Genomic DNA, 6,784 nt, shown 5'->3' on the forward strand with positions numbered 1-6,784 from the left:
AACCCTAAACCCTAAACCCTAAACCCTAAACCCTAAACCCTAAACCCTAAACCCTAAACCCTAAACCCTAAACCCTAAACCCTAAACCCTAAACCCTAAACCCTAAACCCTAAACCCTAAACCCTAAACCCTAAACCCTAAACCCTAAACCCTAAACCCTAAACCCTAAACCCTAAACCCTAAACCCTAAACCCTAAACCCTAAACCCTAAACCCTAAACCCTAAACCCTAAACCCTAAACCCTAAACCCTAAACCCTAAACCCTAAACCCTAAACCCTAAACCCTAAACCCTAAACCCTAAACCCTAAACCCTAAACCCTAAACCCTAAACCCTAAACCCTAAACCCTAAACCCTAAACCCTAAACCCTAAACCCTAAACCCTAAACCCTAAACCCTAAACCCTAAACCCTAAACCCTAAACCCTAAACCCTAAACCCTAAACCCTAAACCCTAAACCCTAAACCCTAAACCCTAAACCCTAAACCCTAAACCCTAAACCCTAAACCCTAAACCCTAAACCCTAAACCCTAAACCCTAAACCCTAAACCCTAAACCCTAAACCCTAAACCCTAAACCCTAAACCCTAAACCCTAAACCCTAAACCCTAAACCCTAAACCCTAAACCCTAAACCCTAAACCCTAAACCCTAAACCCTAAACCCTAAACCCTAAACCCTAAACCCTAAACCCTAAACCCTAAACCCTAAACCCTAAACCCTAAACCCTAAACCCTAAACCCTAAACCCTAAACCCTAAACCCTAAACCCTAAACCCTAAACCCTAAACCCTAAACCCTAAACCCTAAACCCTAAACCCTAAACCCTAAACCCTAAACCCTAAACCCTAAACCCTAAACCCTAAACCCTAAACCCTAAACCCTAAACCCTAAACCCTAAACCCTAAACCCTAAACCCTAAACCCTAAACCCTAAACCCTAAACCCTAAACCCTAAACCCTAAACCCTAAACCCTAAACCCTAAACCCTAAACCCTAAACCCTAAACCCTAAACCCTAAACCCTAAACCCTAAACCCTAAACCCTAAACCCTAAACCCTAAACCCTAAACCCTAAACCCTAAACCCTAAACCCTAAACCCTAAACCCTAAACCCTAAACCCTAAACCCTAAACCCTAAACCCTAAACCCTAAACCCTAAACCCTAAACCCTAAACCCTAAACCCTAAACCCTAAACCCTAAACCCTAAACCCTAAACCCTAAACCCTAAACCCTAAACCCTAAACCCTAAACCCTAAACCCTAAACCCTAAACCCTAAACCCTAAACCCTAAACCCTAAACCCTAAACCCTAAACCCTAAACCCTAAACCCTAAACCCTAAACCCTAAACCCTAAACCCTAAACCCTAAACCCTAAACCCTAAACCCTAAACCCTAAACCCTAAACCCTAAACCCTAAACCCTAAACCCTAAACCCTAAACCCTAAACCCTAAACCCTAAACCCTAAACCCTAAACCCTAAACCCTAAACCCTAAACCCTAAACCCTAAACCCTAAACCCTAAACCCTAAACCCTAAACCCTAAACCCTAAACCCTAAACCCTAAACCCTAAACCCTAAACCCTAAACCCTAAACCCTAAACCCTAAACCCTAAACCCTAAACCCTAAACCCTAAACCCTAAACCCTAAACCCTAAACCCTAAACCCTAAACCCTAAACCCTAAACCCTAAACCCTAAACCCTAAACCCTAAACCCTAAACCCTAAACCCTAAACCCTAAACCCTAAACCCTAAACCCTAAACCCTAAACCCTAAACCCTAAACCCTAAACCCTAAACCCTAAACCCTAAACCCTAAACCCTAAACCCTAAACCCTAAACCCTAAACCCTAAACCCTAAACCCTAAACCCTAAACCCTAAACCCTAAACCCTAAACCCTAAACCCTAAACCCTAAACCCTAAACCCTAAACCCTAAACCCTAAACCCTAAACCCTAAACCCTAAACCCTAAACCCTAAACCCTAAACCCTAAACCCTAAACCCTAAACCCTAAACCCTAAACCCTAAACCCTAAACCCTAAACCCTAAACCCTAAACCCTAAACCCTAAACCCTAAACCCTAAACCCTAAACCCTAAACCCTAAACCCTAAACCCTAAACCCTAAACCCTAAACCCTAAACCCTAAACCCTAAACCCTAAACCCTAAACCCTAAACCCTAAACCCTAAACCCTAAACCCTAAACCCTAAACCCTAAACCCTAAACCCTAAACCCTAAACCCTAAACCCTAAACCCTAAACCCTAAACCCTAAACCCTAAACCCTAAACCCTAAACCCTAAACCCTAAACCCTAAACCCTAAACCCTAAACCCTAAACCCTAAACCCTAAACCCTAAACCCTAAACCCTAAACCCTAAACCCTAAACCCTAAACCCTAAACCCTAAACCCTAAACCCTAAACCCTAAACCCTAAACCCTAAACCCTAAACCCTAAACCCTAAACCCTAAACCCTAAACCCTAAACCCTAAACCCTAAACCCTAAACCCTAAACCCTAAACCCTAAACCCTAAACCCTAAACCCTAAACCCTAAACCCTAAACCCTAAACCCTAAACCCTAAACCCTAAACCCTAAACCCTAAACCCTAAACCCTAAACCCTAAACCCTAAACCCTAAACCCTAAACCCTAAACCCTAAACCCTAAACCCTAAACCCTAAACCCTAAACCCTAAACCCTAAACCCTAAACCCTAAACCCTAAACCCTAAACCCTAAACCCTAAACCCTAAACCCTAAACCCTAAACCCTAAACCCTAAACCCTAAACCCTAAACCCTAAACCCTAAACCCTAAACCCTAAACCCTAAACCCTAAACCCTAAACCCTAAACCCTAAACCCTAAACCCTAAACCCTAAACCCTAAACCCTAAACCCTAAACCCTAAACCCTAAACCCTAAACCCTAAACCCTAAACCCTAAACCCTAAACCCTAAACCCTAAACCCTAAACCCTAAACCCTAAACCCTAAACCCTAAACCCTAAACCCTAAACCCTAAACCCTAAACCCTAAACCCTAAACCCTAAACCCTAAACCCTAAACCCTAAACCCTAAACCCTAAACCCTAAACCCTAAACCCTAAACCCTAAACCCTAAACCCTAAACCCTAAACCCTAAACCCTAAACCCTAAACCCTAAACCCTAAACCCTAAACCCTAAACCCTAAACCCTAAACCCTAAACCCTAAACCCTAAACCCTAAACCCTAAACCCTAAACCCTAAACCCTAAACCCTAAACCCTAAACCCTAAACCCTAAACCCTAAACCCTAAACCCTAAACCCTAAACCCTAAACCCTAAACCCTAAACCCTAAACCCTAAACCCTAAACCCTAAACCCTAAACCCTAAACCCTAAACCCTAAACCCTAAACCCTAAACCCTAAACCCTAAACCCTAAACCCTAAACCCTAAACCCTAAACCCTAAACCCTAAACCCTAAACCCTAAACCCTAAACCCTAAACCCTAAACCCTAAACCCTAAACCCTAAACCCTAAACCCTAAACCCTAAACCCTAAACCCTAAACCCTAAACCCTAAACCCTAAACCCTAAACCCTAAACCCTAAACCCTAAACCCTAAACCCTAAACCCTAAACCCTAAACCCTAAACCCTAAACCCTAAACCCTAAACCCTAAACCCTAAACCCTAAACCCTAAACCCTAAACCCTAAACCCTAAACCCTAAACCCTAAACCCTAAACCCTAAACCCTAAACCCTAAACCCTAAACCCTAAACCCTAAACCCTAAACCCTAAACCCTAAACCCTAAACCCTAAACCCTAAACCCTAAACCCTAAACCCTAAACCCTAAACCCTAAACCCTAAACCCTAAACCCTAAACCCTAAACCCTAAACCCTAAACCCTAAACCCTAAACCCTAAACCCTAAACCCTAAACCCTAAACCCTAAACCCTAAACCCTAAACCCTAAACCCTAAACCCTAAACCCTAAACCCTAAACCCTAAACCCTAAACCCTAAACCCTAAACCCTAAACCCTAAACCCTAAACCCTAAACCCTAAACCCTAAACCCTAAACCCTAAACCCTAAACCCTAAACCCTAAACCCTAAACCCTAAACCCTAAACCCTAAACCCTAAACCCTAAACCCTAAACCCTAAACCCTAAACCCTAAACCCTAAACCCTAAACCCTAAACCCTAAACCCTAAACCCTAAACCCTAAACCCTAAACCCTAAACCCTAAACCCTAAACCCTAAACCCTAAACCCTAAACCCTAAACCCTAAACCCTAAACCCTAAACCCTAAACCCTAAACCCTAAACCCTAAACCCTAAACCCTAAACCCTAAACCCTAAACCCTAAACCCTAAACCCTAAACCCTAAACCCTAAACCCTAAACCCTAAACCCTAAACCCTAAACCCTAAACCCTAAACCCTAAACCCTAAACCCTAAACCCTAAACCCTAAACCCTAAACCCTAAACCCTAAACCCTAAACCCTAAACCCTAAACCCTAAACCCTAAACCCTAAACCCTAAACCCTAAACCCTAAACCCTAAACCCTAAACCCTAAACCCTAAACCCTAAACCCTAAACCCTAAACCCTAAACCCTAAACCCTAAACCCTAAACCCTAAACCCTAAACCCTAAACCCTAAACCCTAAACCCTAAACCCTAAACCCTAAACCCTAAACCCTAAACCCTAAACCCTAAACCCTAAACCCTAAACCCTAAACCCTAAACCCTAAACCCTAAACCCTAAACCCTAAACCCTAAACCCTAAACCCTAAACCCTAAACCCTAAACCCTAAACCCTAAACCCTAAACCCTAAACCCTAAACCCTAAACCCTAAACCCTAAACCCTAAACCCTAAACCCTAAACCCTAAACCCTAAACCCTAAACCCTAAACCCTAAACCCTAAACCCTAAACCCTAAACCCTAAACCCTAAACCCTAAACCCTAAACCCTAAACCCTAAACCCTAAACCCTAAACCCTAAACCCTAAACCCTAAACCCTAAACCCTAAACCCTAAACCCTAAACCCTAAACCCTAAACCCTAAACCCTAAACCCTAAACCCTAAACCCTAAACCCTAAACCCTAAACCCTAAACCCTAAACCCTAAACCCTAAACCCTAAACCCTAAACCCTAAACCCTAAACCCTAAACCCTAAACCCTAAACCCTAAACCCTAAACCCTAAACCCTAAACCCTAAACCCTAAACCCTAAACCCTAAACCCTAAACCCTAAACCCTAAACCCTAAACCCTAAACCCTAAACCCTAAACCCTAAACCCTAAACCCTAAACCCTAAACCCTAAACCCTAAACCCTAAACCCTAAACCCTAAACCCTAAACCCTAAACCCTAAACCCTAAACCCTAAACCCTAAACCCTAAACCCTAAACCCTAAACCCTAAACCCTAAACCCTAAACCCTAAACCCTAAACCCTAAACCCTAAACCCTAAACCCTAAACCCTAAACCCTAAACCCTAAACCCTAAACCCTAAACCCTAAACCCTAAACCCTAAACCCTAAACCCTAAACCCTAAACCCTAAACCCTAAACCCTAAACCCTAAACCCTAAACCCTAAACCCTAAACCCTAAACCCTAAACCCTAAACCCTAAACCCTAAACCCTAAACCCTAAACCCTAAACCCTAAACCCTAAACCCTAAACCCTAAACCCTAAACCCTAAACCCTAAACCCTAAACCCTAAACCCTAAACCCTAAACCCTAAACCCTAAACCCTAAACCCTAAACCCTAAACCCTAAACCCTAAACCCTAAACCCTAAACCCTAAACCCTAAACCCTAAACCCTAAACCCTAAACCCTAAACCCTAAACCCTAAACCCTAAACCCTAAACCCTAAACCCTAAACCCTAAACCCTAAACCCTAAACCCTAAACCCTAAACCCTAAACCCTAAACCCTAAACCCTAAACCCTAAACCCTAAACCCTAAACCCTAAACCCTAAACCCTAAACCCTAAACCCTAAACCCTAAACCCTAAACCCTAAACCCTAAACCCTAAACCCTAAACCCTAAACCCTAAACCCTAAACCCTAAACCCTAAACCCTAAACCCTAAACCCTAAACCCTAAACCCTAAACCCTAAACCCTAAACCCTAAACCCTAAACCCTAAACCCTAAACCCTAAACCCTAAACCCTAAACCCTAAACCCTAAACCCTAAACCCTAAACCCTAAACCCTAAACCCTAAACCCTAAACCCTAAACCCTAAACCCTAAACCCTAAACCCTAAACCCTAAACCCTAAACCCTAAACCCTAAACCCTAAACCCTAAACCCTAAACCCTAAACCCTAAACCCTAAACCCTAAACCCTAAACCCTAAACCCTAAACCCTAAACCCTAAACCCTAAACCCTAAACCCTAAACCCTAAACCCTAAACCCTAAACCCTAAACCCTAAACCCTAAACCCTAAACCCTAAACCCTAAACCCTAAACCCTAAACCCTAAACCCTAAACCCTAAACCCTAAACCCTAAACCCTAAACCCTAAACCCTAAACCCTAAACCCTAAACCCTAAACCCTAAACCCTAAACCCTAAACCCTAAACCCTAAACCCTAAACCCTAAACCCTAAAACCCTAAACCCTAAACCCTAAACCCTAAACCCTAACCCTAAACCCTAAACCCTAAACCCTAAACCCTAAACCCTAAACCCTAAACCCTAAACCCTAAACCCTAAACCCTAAACCCTAAACCCTAAACCCTAAACCCTAAACCCTAAACCCTAAACCCTAAACCCTAAACCCTAAACCCTAAACCCTAAACCCTAAACCCTAA

Source organism: Musa acuminata, chromosome BXJ2-7 (assembly GCF_036884655.1).
Source record: "Musa acuminata AAA Group cultivar baxijiao chromosome BXJ2-7, Cavendish_Baxijiao_AAA, whole genome shotgun sequence".
NCBI lineage: Eukaryota > Viridiplantae > Streptophyta > Magnoliopsida > Zingiberales > Musaceae > Musa > Musa acuminata.